The sequence below is a fragment of the Dipodomys spectabilis genome, unplaced genomic scaffold, assembly GCF_019054845.1.
Source record: "Dipodomys spectabilis isolate Male_0828 unplaced genomic scaffold, ASM1905484v1 ptg000042l, whole genome shotgun sequence".
Classification (NCBI taxonomy): Eukaryota; Metazoa; Chordata; class Mammalia; order Rodentia; family Heteromyidae; genus Dipodomys; species Dipodomys spectabilis.
This window is the reverse complement of record NW_024870719.1, coordinates 13,962,031-13,978,523: the sequence shown is the minus strand read 5'-3', so window position 1 is coordinate 13,978,523 and position 16,493 is coordinate 13,962,031.

Here is a 16,493-nt window from a genome sequence, read left to right as displayed (position 1 = left end):
ATGGAATTTGTAATTATTAGAAAATTGAAATGAAACTGGTGGCTAGATTATAGAAAATCTGGTTTTTCCCCCCAGACTGTTTTCACTTCAACAGAAATCATCTATCTGTGGTTGTTAATAAATTGTGATCTGACAGGGTTTAACATTGCTAGCTAATGTGCAATTTTAGATTCATTTAATGTTTTCTTAGCCTACTTACTATCTGCTCCAGATTTGAGCAGGCTGGGTACTATAGGGTTGTGAATCTTTCTGTGAAAATACAAATGCAGATGGACTCTTGGTGAGTGTTTGACAGTGAACTTCAGTGTTTCCCAGTTATTGCAATCCTTGGAGAACCAATAAACTTAATTACTTTAGTGGCAACAGTTAGCTGTATGGTATTTTTGCCCTTGGAACTGTGAAGTCTGGGTAGACGATTGACTTGGCTTGCCCTGTTTTATTCAGCAAATTTGTCTAGAATAAGTTTATTTTGATTAGTGGGCACAAGTGTTTTTTTTATCTCTGTGCCCTTGTTGTTTCTAGCATAAATTTTAGGTCAAGGTAACTCTCAAATTGCTAAGTGAGTATTTTTCAGTGGAGTCTTGTAGGTTGGGGACAGTGCTCTTAAATCTTTCTGGCTGAGTTGCCATCCATTGGATCGCTGGCTGAGATAGGATCAAAGTCATTTTTTATACCTACAAAAAGTTAAGTTCTTATTTAAAAAAGAGACAATCTAGAGAATATCTTCAGTTGCTGAAATGGAAGGTCACTATGTATTTTTTCTCCTACTAAGTTAGTTGCTGAAACGTTTGCAAGAATCTGAGGGAAGAAGAATTTCAGAAGTCTTACTATGGGAAATCATAGCTTTTGCTAAAACATTCTCATGATTTGTGTTTTTAATTAGTTTATTGTTAGTATAGTTAAGCTGCCCACTATCTCTGGGAAGTAGGTTAAAATGATTAACCTTGTTTTACAGATTGAGGAATGGAGACAAGTGAGAGTTAAGTGAGGTCTTCAGCCTCCCACAGTAAGTCTGTAGCACAAAGAGGCTTAGTTGGATTCTCGTGTGATGTATTTAGTCCACACTATCTTTCATTTCTCTTGTAATGAATCATATGATTATACCCTAAGCTCATATTTGGAAAGGAAGTACTGACATTTGGTCAACATCTTTTTCCCCCCTCCTGAATGATCCTTCTGAGCTTCTGAAGATAAGCTGTTGTGATTGTTGAAAGACTTCAGCCTCTCTTAATCCATTGTAAAATATGTATGCTTTATGGTTGTAACCAATTTTAACTTTCATGTCAATATTAAGGGTCTCAGTCAGGTCTGGAAATTAAATTAAAATTTAATCTATAGTCTATGTTTGTACTAACACATATTAATTTTACTTATTGATGGTGCTTAGTGTGCTCTCTCCAGATATGCATATGACATATACTGGCCATATCCATCACCCTTCTTCCGTCCATGTACCCAACTCTCTACCCCCAGGACCCTTCCCACTGCATAGTAATCATTATTTCACTTTCAGGTTAACTTTGATTTTTAGTTTTCACATATGAGAGAGAATATTGATATACTTGTCTTTCTGTGTATAGCCTTATTTTGCTTAACATTCATTCATTCACTTAACATTCCATTCATTTTGATGCATGTAACAGGATTTCATTCTTCTTAATGGTTAAATAATACTTCATTGTGTATATATCACATTTTCTTTAATTATTCATCTGTTGTTGGGCACTTAGGATAATTCCATATTTTATCTTTTGTGAATATTGTTTTAACAAACATGAACATCCAAGAATCTCTCTCGTATTTTGGTTTAATTTTTTGGAAATATGTTCAGGAGTAGAAGAGCTTGATCATTTTGTTTGATGAACATTAATTAATTGATTAATTAATTTTGCCAGTACAAGAATTTGAACAAAGGGCCTATGCTTGCTTAACTTGCTTGTTTTGCTGGAGCTCTACCATTTGAGTCCTACCAGTCTAGCTTTTGGGTGCTAATTTTAGAGATAGGGTTTCTTGAACTTTTCTGTCTATGCTGGCTTCAAACTGCACTCCTCTGGATCTGAGTTTCCTGGGTGGTAGGATTACAATGTGGAATCCAGCTAAGAAGCTCCATCCTGAACCATGTGGATGTGGAATATTCCTTGGGAATGACAGTAGTTAGGGTTTCTAAAGACTGAGTTGTGAGACTAATTTTACTTGCTTGAAAATGTTTTGTAGTAGAGAAGTAGTGTTCTAGGTTTTAAATTCTATTCTCTAGCACATCATCTGACTGTCAGCTAATAGAGAGTAAAAATATCTGTGCTATACTATACTATATATTTATGTCTCAGTCCTAGCTCTAATTAGTTTTTTCATAATTGTTTTTATTTCATTACTCCTATTTCATTACTCCTATTTTGAATTTTGTTTATGCTCAAACACTTGCCTAAATATTCTAAATATAAACTGCTAGTCATAGGGCTTGAACTCAGGGCCTGGGCACTGTCCCTGAGCTTTTGTGCTCAAGGCTAGTGTGGTACCACTTGAGCCACAGTCCCACTGTTAATTAACCACTTTAATTGGAGATGAGTCTCACTGATTCTTCTCTGAAGCCCAGATGGCTTCACCGTGAGGTATTCAGATCTCAGTGTCCTGAGTAGCTAGGGTTACAAGCACAAGTCTTTGGCATCTGGCAGGTTTCAGGATTTTATATGTGAAACTTCCCAAGAAATTGGTCCATCTTACCTTTTACTGACTGAACACTCTATGGTACTATTACTACTAGGAGCTAACATTTATAGAGAACTTATTATTGTCAGAGCCTCATGCTTAGTGTTGTTCTTGAATCTTCTCACCATATGAAATAGATATGGTTCCTTATTTTTATCTTGCTAAATGATTGGACAAAGGCTGGAGAGGCAGTATGGGTGTGTTTCTCAAATCCACTTTGATCCCTAAGTGTATCCTCTTAGAGTGTTATATGATTCTAGGAGGGATGGAGATTTTTTTTTTTTTTTTTTTGTGGTGTTGGGTTTGAGTTCAAGTGATTGCTTGGGTTATTATTTTCTAAGCTATAGGTACATAACAGTACCAAGCTTGAAGCAACTTTTTTTTAAAAAAAGTTTTTCTCTGAGAAGTCTTGTTTTGGTGTACTTTTAAATAAAATTAGTCATGGAGACAGAAAACTACCTGTGGTGTTTTTTTTTGTTGTTGTAGTAGTTTTGTTTTTGGTGGTGGTAAGGATGACATCCATTGGGAAAATTGACCTCCATTCTAAGTGCAGTTGTCAATTGGTCTGGAGTAGAAATGTGGAATGTTGTGCAAACATACAAAGTGCAGATGTACAGAGCACAATCTTGAGACAGACAAGGTACAGCAGACAAAGGTCAGTAAGAGAAGCTTGTCCTTGAAGCACAAGCATGTGTTCCTATGCCAACTTTCTTATGAGGAAGTCTATGTTCACGTAGCCCTGATGGAATCATACTACTCTCATCAATTAGAAGAAAACAAAGAATTCACTCATTCATTGAAACCCCAGTGGTATCTGAAGCTCTAAGAAACTGAACAAAGTTCTGAACATTACAGGAATTGGCCTGAGAAGCCAGGAAAGAGTTGCATGCTAGGTGTAGAATTATGACATTATAGCTCACTGAGTTGTTTGGCATTCCTGCCCAGGGTACATCTTAATGAAATCAGCAATATAACTTTTGCCTTCTGGTTGACTTGGGAACTTGTTTATATTTTTATAGTGATGAACTCTCAAAGTGTAGGATGACTATCTTACAACATTTCATCTCCTTATTTTGGGAACAGTATTGTTTTGAGCCTAGTGTTTTGCTAACCATAAGATGTTTACCTTTTGAAGTAAAAAAGATAAATAAAATCAGATTTAGCTGCATATTAAGGGGCAGTGAATTTCACTTTATTACACTTGGCATTAATAAACCAAAGTACAGAGTTTAAAATGTTACTGCATCAGTACTATTTATTTGCCAGTTTTCACTGAACTGGTAAAATCATTTTGATGTATATGTTTTTGTTCTAAAGGTTAATACATTAAAACTAGTATTTTATGGGATAGCTAGACTTAATAGTGTGTTGTGTTTTTACAATGTGAAAAACAGAGTTTGGGGGCTGGAGGCAGATATCCTATTAATGACAGCCCGCTCCTTTTGAGCTATGATGGGAACACACATTGGCTGGAATATTTGGAGCTGATGGTGGTTTTACTCCTACCATTAAGTTTATGATGTTGTCCAGGGTTAGATCTTGCTCATAATGGCGGTGATATCTCACATTTACAAGGCACTTTCATCATGAAGGATTCCAGAGTGACCCCTAAGCATATGTCTAAAGGAATGCTTATTTCTCTGGGATCCAGGCATTTCTTCTAAGAATGTTAATACCACCCAAAGGTCACAGCAGTGTAATACTCACCAAGGACAAGGGTGATAAGGAAATCAGTCAGGCCTTAATTTAAAAGCAACAAAAATCTACTCACCCAATTTGAGTAGCACACAAAAATTAACATCTTTCAAAAGGTTTTCACAAAAGCTATGATGATCACGAAGGCAGGGCATGACATTTTTATATGGCCTTTAATGGATAGTTCCATTGTCTCTTAAAATCACATCAACTTGGTAATTTTATTTTCAGAAATAATAGTTTTTTTCTTCTGGTTTCATAAAAAAATGTTTGATGCCCACTTCCCTAATTGGGAAATTTTAATTTTTGTATTACCTTTGCTTATATCTGTAAGCATTTCCTCATTAGGAGATAATTAGTAGTCAGGGAAGGATATCTGATATTTTAAAAAATTCCTCTCAGATATCTGCCTTTGTAAGGGCAAATGCAAATTAAATAGAAGGAGCTTAATTCTTTCTGATGAAAGCAAAGGGAGAGACTTCCCTTTCTTAAAGGATTTATTTTAGAAAACTTGTAATTTTAAGGCCTTCCTTTGTGTTTTTGAAATGCATGTAAAGTTTGAAAAATGAAATTAACCTTTTAACAGCTTTATGGCACAACAACAACATCTTTTTCAAGGACCTAAGAACCATCTCTTTGAAAAATAATGTTCAGAAAGGATAGCATCTCACTCTCATTCTCTACAAGATCCTTCTCCCTCGTTCTCTATGGGAAGGTGGAAGCTTAATTTCACATAGTACCTGGTTTTAAAACTGCTTTTTGTTATACAGATACAGGTTTTTTTCCCCTCCTCTTTAGATAAAGCCAACTGCCCAATACAAATGGTCATCATATTATTAACTGGGCTTGAAATGAACTTGTGTGACAGATGGGCCATCATGCCCTCTTTAGGGCTGGTTATTGTATATTTTGAAAACACTTACATAATCATTTATATCCATTTGTCTATTCAAGGGGGAGTTCACCTTCTTTCTCTGTAGTCTTTTAGAACACTGCCTATAATGTTTACCATATCCAGGTTCAATACCTATTCAGCAAAAAAACCCCTCTTTTTTCCTGCCTTTGTGGAGAGGTTATATGGGTAGATTAGGAATTTTATTTTAAAATTTATGACTTTTACACCTTCTTTTTGTGGCAGTGATTAGTAATATTTCATTAAACAGCCAAAGTACAGCTACTAGCTTCCTGTATTCATGAAGAATCAGAAGAAAACTTGGGTTGAGGTCTCCTGATGTTCCAGGCATTATTTTACAAATATTCAGTTAGTATCCCTTGGATTCCTCTGTGGAATTGTTGGCTTACTTTTCATGTAGTTGAAAAGATACAAAGGCAACTATTTAGACAATAACACATTAGGTATCTTAATATTCAACTAATAAAAAGTTAAAAAACTAGGCGAGTGACACTTGTCCTAAAAATACCTGAATTTCATTTATGAATATTTTTGGTTGAGCCTCTGATATTTTTTTTCTCTAGTTATCTGCCTCCATTCCTAGCCTCTGTGTGGGATTTTCCCCTTAGTCCTATCTTCCTTATTGATCTTGTGAGAGGTGAGCCTTGAAGGGGAAGGTGGAATTAGGCACTACTGTTGCTCAGTGCAACTTAATGTGAGACCCTAAACCCAGCAAGTCAGATGATACCTAGGTGAGATTACTACTGGTTGTGTTCTATCAATACGTGGTCCAGAATAAGTATCTTTTTACTTATTTTAAAACATTTTATTCTGGCATTTTAAGGTTCTTATAAATTTTTTCCAATTTTTTCTCACTGATTTAAAAAAATTACTAAGACTAAACATGATGATCTGTATGATATATTCAGTACACTGGAATTGGCTCCATAATTGTGAGCAGTTATTCAGTGTGAGAAGCCAAGCAATCATCCTGGTGAGTAGACAAGGAAGCATACATGACCTTGAATTCATCTCCTGTAGTTATATCTTTTGTGGCAACACAGCGCCCCAAATAAATAAATAACTATAAGTAAAATGAGTGAATGAAAGAATGAACTGATGTTTTGGTGAAAAAAGAAGACATAAGATAAATAAACATGTGTGTCCTTTTGTTTTCCGATGAGAGAGTGTTAGGTGAGATAAACCTAAAGGAAAGTCAGACAGTTGAGTGAAAATAGGTAACCTCTCAAAGGCATTTTCACGTTCCCCTCTAGTGTCTGCTGTGAATTCTAAGAACAAAGGCTCAAGGTCGATCATGATGCCAGCTTCCTCTATAGCAACACTAACTCAGTGTTCCTTGCAGGGCAGAGGCTCTTAGTGACTCTTAGAATCCGTGCACAGGTAAAATTCCTCAGCATTGCCTGGGAAGAGGTTGCTAAGCCAGTGGAAGCACAGGCATACAGAGTGCCATGAGGATATTTGCACAAAAACCCTCCAGGTGATTCTCAGGTACGCTCTATTGAAATATTCATTTTAGTTTTCACCAGAGAAAAGAAGCAAAGGTGAGGCAGCTCTCCATGGCCAGATGTTACTCCCAGTCTGGTTTGTTTCTGCTAAGTATACCTTTTGCCAGCAGCTGGCATTTATGCTTGAAAAAAAAATGAACGAATTCTAAAATTAGCTTGAGCTAAGTTAGCATTTGTGTTACCAAACATAGGGCAGGGATTTGTTCTTAGGTCAGAAGTCTGTGTTGCATTTGGGTTAGACACTTTCTCCTATTCACTTGGAGATGGAACATTCTCCATCTTCCCTGTCCCCACTGTCTTTCCTGGGTCCAACTAGGGTGACAGTCAATGCTACATGAAAGTGGATGACAGTTCCTGAGTCACCCTGCATTATCACCTGACCCCAGACAGCCTTTCCCTACCCCTCACCTGGTTCTCATTGTTTCAGGAGTAGAACAGAAAACCACATTCCTAAAATCTACCCTTCAAAGTCTATTTGTAGTTCTGTAGTGAGTGCACTAGCACAAGACTAAATGTTGAAGGGGGCATTTTCCTGGTGAATCAAGGAGAGAATTTTTCTTTTTTTCCCATCATTTGCCTCCACAGCAGTTGTTTCTCACAATTTCTCCCTCATTTTGAACACAAAGGAAGGATATTGGAAGGTGTGTGAGGCATTGATGTTGTAGCATGAGTGTTCAATACACTGAGCAGAAGCAGAGAGATTTCATTTTCAAAACTGCAGCTGCAAACAGCTATACCAGTTTTTTTTTTTTTAACAGAACCAGAAAGGAAAGTCAGGTTAGTTTCTGACAGGCTGCTGTCACAAAGGTAGGCTGGAGAAGATGTGGGCACTGGTCTGCCAATATTGGTCTGCCAATATTATTCCAATAAAGGAGCTTGTTTCTAGTGGTGACTACCTTGCTCAGGGTCACTCATTGCTTTGTGCTGGAAGTCACATTAGTACAAATGGAGTAATAATAATAACTATCTTCTTTTGAGCTTCTGTACTGGGCCAGACATGGCACAAGGAATATCAGAACAGAGCCCAGAGAGGATTCTGGCTATACCTACTACATGGGATTATTTTAAGGGTCAAATTTAGCAATGCAAGTGGGATTCTCAGAATAGTTCTTAGCACAGAAGTCTGTTATTAGTGATGTTATTACTGATGATTTCAGAGGCAGCTCAGCATACTACAGGTTGAATTGAAGTTCTAGCTCTCCCATTTGAAGCAGGGGAACACTTCTAGACCTCATTTCTTTACCTATTCAATGAGACTGATGATATCTTGATACCATTAGACTGTTAGAAGGGCCATATGTTTTCAAAACACCTGGCATAAAGCACAGGTGCGTATCTTTTAAAAATGCCCAACATGTTCTGTTGCTGAGCGAAACAAGTGGGTGCATTTTTTTTATTGTGAAAATACTGTACAGAGGGGTTACAATTACATGGGCAAGATAATGAGTACATTTCTTATCAAGCATTGTAGCCTTTTCCTTTGTTTCCCCTTCCCATCCCTTCCCATCCTCCCCCGGCCCCCCCACCCAATCCTCCCTGCTCCTCCCTCCCGAACCAAAGTTGTAAAGTGAGATGAGGATTATGACATGGCAAGCACAGATAGAGTTTTAGATGCACTACAGCCACAAAGACCTGCTTCAAAAGCCTGACTCGCTCTCCATGAACAAGGCTGCCATTCTCACACACAATGTGATGTTTGAATGGCATCATTTTCTCTCATACCATCTTTAATTCCTCTGGGCTATTGCCCTAAAAACTTGTATTATTTTCACGAGAGTTTTGACAAACATTTATACTAGTTCACCATCTGACTTATTTAAGACCAAGACTAAGATTTTATTATCACAGTTATTAGTGTTTTAAGAGCTTGATTGTTTGGGTTCCTACAAACAAAATTGAAAAGTTTCATGGTGGAACAATAAGTCATTGTGGAGGGGATACTCAATATTTATCTTTCTTCCATGATTTCTTTGTTTACATTTCTTCTAGAAAACATCTCGTTATATAGCCTGGATTGGCCTTGAACTAGAATTCTTCTTGCCTCAGCCTCTCTAAGCGTGGGATTTCAGGCACGTGCCATCGTGCCTTGCTCTACTTTTAGAGTTTAAATACATTTTACTGCTAGGTGCTGGTGGCTCACTCATGTAATCCTAGCTACTCAGGAGGCTGAGATTTGAAGATCACAGTTCAAAGCCAGCCCAAGCAGGAAAGTCCTGTGAAACTCCAATTAAATCACAGAAAAAGCTGGAAGTAGTGTTGTGGCTCCTGTAGAGTGCTTGCCTTGAGCAAAAGGAGTCCAGGGACAGTGCCTAAACCCAGAATTCAAGCCTCAGGAAGCAAAATCAAGCCACCCCCTCAAAAAAAAAAACCAAACCATTTTATTGCAGTAGTGCATGATTTAAAATGTCAGAATCTCAGGGAAAGACTAAAAGAGAAGCTAACTTTATTTTGTCTGTTTCTGTTTGCTCAAGGTATTAAAGAGAAAATGTTTATAGCTTTGAGGACAAACTATAATAAACTCATATGATAAATTAGAAAAGTAGAAAGAGTAGTTCATTCAAAGAAGGTATTAAATGATATAAGCATGTTCTGTCGTCAGATAGACTGAGGGCAGTTAAGTTATGCAACGCTGCGCATTATTTTTATTCCTGTTCTAGGGCTTGAACTCAGGGCCTGAGCGCTATCCCTGAGCTTTTGTGCTCAAGGATAGTGATCTACTACTTGAGCTATAGCTCATGACATTTTGGTAATTAATTGAAGATAAGAGCCTCACAGACTTTTCTTCCTGGGCTGCCTTTGAACTGCCATTCTCATATCTCAGCCTCCTGAGTAGGCTTCCAGGTGTGAACCACCAGCCACACTGAGGTTTTGATACCTCAGTTCTCAGATTCAAAATGGAGTCACGTATGACAAACCCTGGGAAATGGCGCTGGGAAGGCCAAGAGGGAAGACATCGAAGCATGATTTGCTTGATACTAGGAGCTCTTGCAAGGAAGTTTTCTAGACTGCATCTTATTACCTGACTCACAAAAAGACAGCTAGCCACTTATAATCTTGCCTGGCAATCCATCTTGCAAACTCATTCCCATAAAGGAGCTGCTATCATCTTGAAATGAGTTTTATCTTGTAACAACAGCCCTTCCCTGACCATAGCTCTCCTGTTCTCCCTGTAGGGGAGAACATAGCTTTTCCCTTTCTTCAAAGAAACCTTCACCTTTCCTTCGGCCTTGGTCCTTGGTCATACGAGAATCCCTCTTGGTCTGTGGTCTGTGGGTTGTTTCTTGGATTGCAATATTATTCTTTATTTCCAAGGGTGAGTTTTCAGCATGGATATTCTACAGTTTGGTTTGACTTTCTCAGGCTGCTTTCTCATTGGTTTCTTTCACTGTTCTATACACCTAACACCTAGGTATCGGAGGTTCAGTTTGTTTCTTTTCTTATTAGTATTGGTCGCCAAGAGTTAGCTTTAGCTACCTTTTCCACAGCTTTCTGTTCTTTGAAATTGATATGTGATGGTTTTAATTTCTAGGTGAAGTCTGAAATCTAATGAACATAATGGAAGGCAAATCTCTGACCTCCCTCTCAACTAGATAGCTGCCCCTCCTCACATCCGTCCCCTTCAAAAGAAGTTCCTATCATACTGCTTTCATAGACAGATAACCTCTATAAGGAGTCCAACTTTCTGAAGGGATCCAACTTTGGTCTCCATTGTTAAAGACACTAAAAAAACCTATGTTTTTGTATTTTCCTACTATGTAATTTGTAATCTAAAATCTCCCTTTTCTATTCCTCTGGAATGCTGTAAGGGTTGATGAATTTGCAGCTAATGTTGTCTGAAGCATTTTTGCATATTATAAAGTCCTTGTGTTTTTTTCTGGTTTTGTTAGCTTTGCACTGAGTCTTGATGGTACAGTTCCATTAATGAAATGAACTGCTCTGACTCTTTGCTAATGAGGAAAGTAAATTTCAGTCACAGGTCAATTAAGCACATGCATCGATTTGTTGTAAATTTTACTTCAGTCTTCTTTTCTTATGGAAGAAATTGTATAGGTTTAAAATACATAGGTTTTCAAAACCTAACTTTATACTTTATATGATTAAAAAACCTCCATTCTTGGCTCTGTACTTTTCTTTCTTATTTAAAACTTGCACATATGCTGTTTTATTTGCAGAGTAAGAGACAAGATATCCATGTATTCTTCTGTCTCTACCTTTAATCTTTTTCTGAGCCTAAAAGTCAACCTCATTTATCACTTATGAAGGTGCTTTGAATAAAAGGCTCATGTGGTATAAAGGCCAACAATGTGTCATTTCTCTTCAACTGTAATGAAGCTATTGTTAATGGTTGCATAGCTATCTCTCTCTCTATATATATATGTATATTAAAAAAACAACTTGAAAAAGACAGGACAAATTTACAAGAAGTCATCTGGGTGTTCTTTTCTCAGAATTCTCGCTCATCATAAAATATCATAAAGGAATGATACAGCTTAGCGTGAATGAAACAGCAGTGAATGATGCTATATTAATGGATGTAAGGACAACGAAAATGATGTGTCTGAATGAGAAATAAATTGGTTCACTTTGGTGGTGCATAAATTCTATCAGGCCATTTGGACACAGTTTAATAAATTTTGTTTCATTGCATGAAATTGTTTCCCATTAGCTGAAAAGAGTGGCGGTGTGTCAGAGAGAAAAGAATCCGTGGATGTAAATCACAAAATGTGCAGACTAGATTAACCCACCAACCCAGAGTTGGTAAGATTTTGAGAAATGAAAATGGGAATAGAAAACAAATAGCTAGAGGTGCTTTCTAAGCATTCCCTATAGCTCTGCTTTATCCAGATGTGGTTAATGTTTTAGTTTTCGATTGCTATGCCCAAAATTACTGTAAATGTAGTGACTTAAGACACCATGCATGTGGTGTCTTAAGACACCAATCATATGGGTTGGAACAAAACTTAAGCTGGGTCTTTTGAAGTGGTGCAGTTCAAGGTAAGGTGTTGGCCAAGGCTCTGGATCAGCTTCAAGTCTACTCATGTAACTGATGCCCTGGCAACTTTCTAACTCTTGTTCAGTGACTGATCACAGCTTCTAGCGGCTTCCATAGTTTTTGTTATCATGTCCCTTACTATACAGCATCTCACAACAGGGCGGTTTGCAACCTCAAAAGTCAGCAAGGGACATGGATGCATGACTGCATAGCAAACCTGTCATTGATAGGTGGAAGTAACATTATGTAATCTCAGGAGTGACATTCTACTACTTCAGCCATCTTCTGTAGCTTAGATCCTGCCTAAGTTCCAGAGGAGGGGATTTCACAAGGGAAAATTGGTGACATTGATCAAGATGCATTTCACGTACCTATTGATATGTTGAATTGAAACCCTTTTGTACAACTCCTTAAAAATCATTCAAAAAATTAAAAACAAGGAAGATCATGATGTAACCTTGAACTCAGTCTTTTGCCTTTAGTCAGGATATGTGAATCACGCAGAGAAATGGGTCACCTCTGTGTAGGACATGAAAATGTCTCCAAGACTGATCTGTCTGCAATCACTAGGCCGATTCCTGTGGGGGAGGGAGAGGTTTTGGCTATTCTTTAGACTTCTCATTTTAGTATCTGACTTTGTCATTGTCAGTTGCTGTGTTTAGAGGTTTTGTTGGATGCAAGAGTTGTAGCAAACTAAAAACTGCCTTGGACTCCTTCCATCTATTTGAAATTTTCTTAGAGGAAAGATAATAGGTGTTCTTTTGAGCTATATCAAAGTGACTTTGGTATGTCAGCATGCAGTATAATTCTTACTGTTTCTGAGAGGAATTGATGTAGAAAGAAAGATCTTCTCAGATGTATTCATTGCCACACCAGCTGTATTAAAAATACAGGCAGTTAATTTCAATCATAGGTACTAAATTCATTGACCCTAGGAATAAGGAGGCTTTTATTGAAATATGTTTAGAGCTAGTGATGATTGAGAGTCAAGATAATGATTATTTAGCTACTTATGGATCTGAGAGTAGCTTATTGCCCTGCAAGGGTTTGGCTTGTAGAATGCCACTATTAACTTTGTTTTGATGGTTCTCCTTTCATAATAATTAATCTAATTTTTTCCCTCTCCATTCTTAGTTGCCCCATTCCCAGTCATTTATTCTCCAAATTGCTTTTGGGCTCTCCCTAATGCTTGTGTTACCACATCTACAGACCTAAAATGAATAGCACGCTCTGCCTCCTAAGTGAACGCTAATTGAATTTGCTTATATTCACTGGCTTTAATGGGGCTCTAGAGTGTTGTTTAGTGACAACTTTTATATGGAAGACACTGAAAAAAATTAACATGTTACATTTAGTAAATTAACAATTACTTAGCTCCATTATATCCAAACCTGTCACATTTATTTATATTATATTCAAAATGCATAGCTTTTACACCAGGCTTCAAGGTCATTTGTTCCCATGGAACTGTATTTACATTTGCCCCATATTTTCTCTGAATAAATAAATGTAATAAATGCTTACGCGCAAAAAAAGGAGCCTTCTTCTTTCTAGCCAGACCCTTTAAAATAGTCTCAGTAGAGACTTCTAGCTAGATGGTAATTGTCTTTGTTGGTTTCAGAGTCGGTCACATTTTTCTCACTAGTAATGTGTAGGTAAAGCTAGTGAGATTTGAGATGAAATGTGAATATAGGCTTTCTGACAATTAAAAGAAACTTTATTTATTTGGGCTTGTGTTTCTGTTACGAAGTGGCCCAGAATGAATAGTCTTTCCCTTTGATGTAAGGCCTGCATGTGACATGTGAAAACAGAAAAAGCAACTGAAATTGTTACTAACTTCTGAATTATCCTGTCTTCCATATGTTCTAATTTAGCACAACTTCATATATGAGAGAAGGTGTCCTTATTACTTAAGTTAGCTCAGTTGTTGTTGAGCTGTCTATAAAACACATCAGGAAAAGGTCTTTGAAGTCTTCAATAAGCTTGAAGATTGTAAAGGGATCCTAAGACTGAATTGTGTTAGAAGTTGGAGTATGGATGGGCTCCTTTCCTTTGGATTTGTGAGAAGCATTAATGTTCCACTTCGGCTGCCTTCCAGGCTGAATTTACTTCTGCTAAACTGCTAGTTCCTGCTGATGGCAAGCTTGTGATTCACTTCTTTCTTCTCAGACTTGTCTGTGCTTCCTGCCTCAGCTCTGTGACATGAATTTGTCTGGGTTTTCTGGATCTCACAGCTGTATCTTTCCTTCTTCATTAGGGCAAAATCCAGAAAGTTCTTTTCCAGTCAACTGAACTCAAAAGGAGACTTCTCTTGCTGTTTTCCTGTTCTGTAACCTTTCTTCCTGATGGAGAGGATCTCCAAGATTTTGAATCAGAGTGAGAGACGAATCTTTACCTCCCACTTCAGAAGCTGAAGGAAGTTCTGTTTGTCCAGCTATCTTCCTCCCTCCCTCCCTCACTCCCCCCTCCTCTTTCTTTCTTCTGCTGCTGGCATTGGGACTTGAACTAAGGAACTCACTCTCTCACTTGACTTTTTTTGCTCAATGTTGGTGTTATACCACTTGAGTCACACCTTCACTTTAAGCTTTTTGCAGGTTAACTGGAGAAAAGAATCTCTGGGTATTTTGTCTGCTTGGTCTGGATTATAAGTATGAGCCACCAGTGCCATGCTCTACACACATTTAGATACAATTAACTGGAAGTTGCACTTAAAGCTTACCTTACAGCTTTCTGGGAAAAAGACATGACAAATGCTGTCATGCAGAGTGCTACTTCTCTGCAACTCAGAACTATCAAATCAGTACATATTCTTTCCCTCCAATTGTGATTGGCAGGATATGGTGGAGTGATCAAAATATAACCCAACAATGACTCTTCCCAAAGCCTCAACTCTGGAACTGGTGATGATGGAGAGGGAGGACCAGCCAGGATGTCTGCTTGGTAACCTAAGATCCAGGTAGCAGTGAGGGCTAAGGGCAGCATTCAGAAGCAGCAACATCCCATGGCAATAAGGTGGGGCTGGTGGCAATGGATACAACCCGAGTTTGGGGAGTTCTGATGTATGTCTGTTTTTATTCCTTCCCAATTTCTGTTTTTTCTCCAGCTTCTCTGCCAATCCTGCAATTACTTGATTTCATTTCAGTGGTTTCCTTTTCTGCCTAAGGTAGCCAGAAACCATTTCTCCCGTTCACCATAATAACCAACACTTGAATGTGCTTACTCAGGTTCCTCAAAGATCCTTTCTGGGTCTTCTACATGAATTATCTCAATAGTCACAACATCATCAGAAAACTTTTCACAATTTTTGTTTTTGAGGCAATTTCTACCTATGTATCCCAGGCTGCCTTAAACTTGTGACCCTTTTGATCCTTCTCAGATTACAGGTGTGTGCCACCATACCTGGTTTATAAAATTCTTTGTACCTATGAGGGAAATACTAGAGAAAAGAGCTAAGTGACATTTCCCCAATCATAAAGATACTAATGACCATGCCAGGAGACAAGCCCAGGCACACAGGTACAAGTCCAGGCACACAGGACAAGCCCAGGCACACAGGCACAAGCCTAAGTTGTTACACTGTCTTTCCATTAGCACCCCTATCATATGCATATAGTTGACAGAAAAAAAACTACTCCAAATTTCCAATGGCAAGTATCAGGGCCTGATTCCATGGTAAATTTGAAGACTTTTGACAACTCTTACAACCACAATCTTTTTGATGTGTAGGCATGTACCTTAATTTGCATATAAAGTAAAAATTAGAGCAATTAATGAATTTCTGCTACAATTTTTCAGAGTATTTAAGTTTTTCCATTCTAGTCTATTTTCAGTCTATGTAGGGCCTGGAAATTAGTGGCGATAATGTCTATTCATCGTCTATCTTTCTATCTATTACCTATCTATTATCTTATTTACTTATGATATGTCTATCATTTATCATTTATCATCTATCTACCTATCACCTATCTATGTATCATCTGCCTACCTACCATCTCTCTAGTCATCTATCTACACACATTTTTATACAGTTAGTTAGAATTTGAACTTGGTGCTTGTGGATCGCTGAGAAGAAAACCATAGCAGAAGATGCAATGCAGGGCTACTTCGGTGTCCCTCCCCCTGCAACTCGAACTATCCAATCATCATGCTGTCCTTTTCACTGCTATTCCACTGCTCCTCCATTCTCCACAGGCTACACAAGAGAATATAGATGCTATAGCATATTTTATTTAAACTAAAAATGCAAATTAGGCAGTGGAATTAATGAAAAGGAAGAAAAAAATGAAACAATAAATATATTTCAGGGCATTTCCATGGCTTCTGCCCAATCATATCATCATGCATAGTGAAATTACATTTCAAGGGTAATTCTAAAACTACAGCAGTGGCAGTCCAATATTAATCACTCCAAACGTGATTACAGAAAACTAATGGTTATGGTTCAGTAAATACTACTCTTTGTACTTGGGATTCAATTTTCCTTTACTGTAGATTTAACATGCTACCTCTTTAACTTTCATCAACATGTTTTCCTTATTCTCCAGATGCTTCATATTTCACTCAAATAAAGGCAAAATGTAACACTGAAGACCCATGATGTATAGCAGATAGATTCACTTTGAAAACGATGGGAGGGATTCCTGGACCTTATTTTGTAGAGTTCTAGGGAGATGATTATATA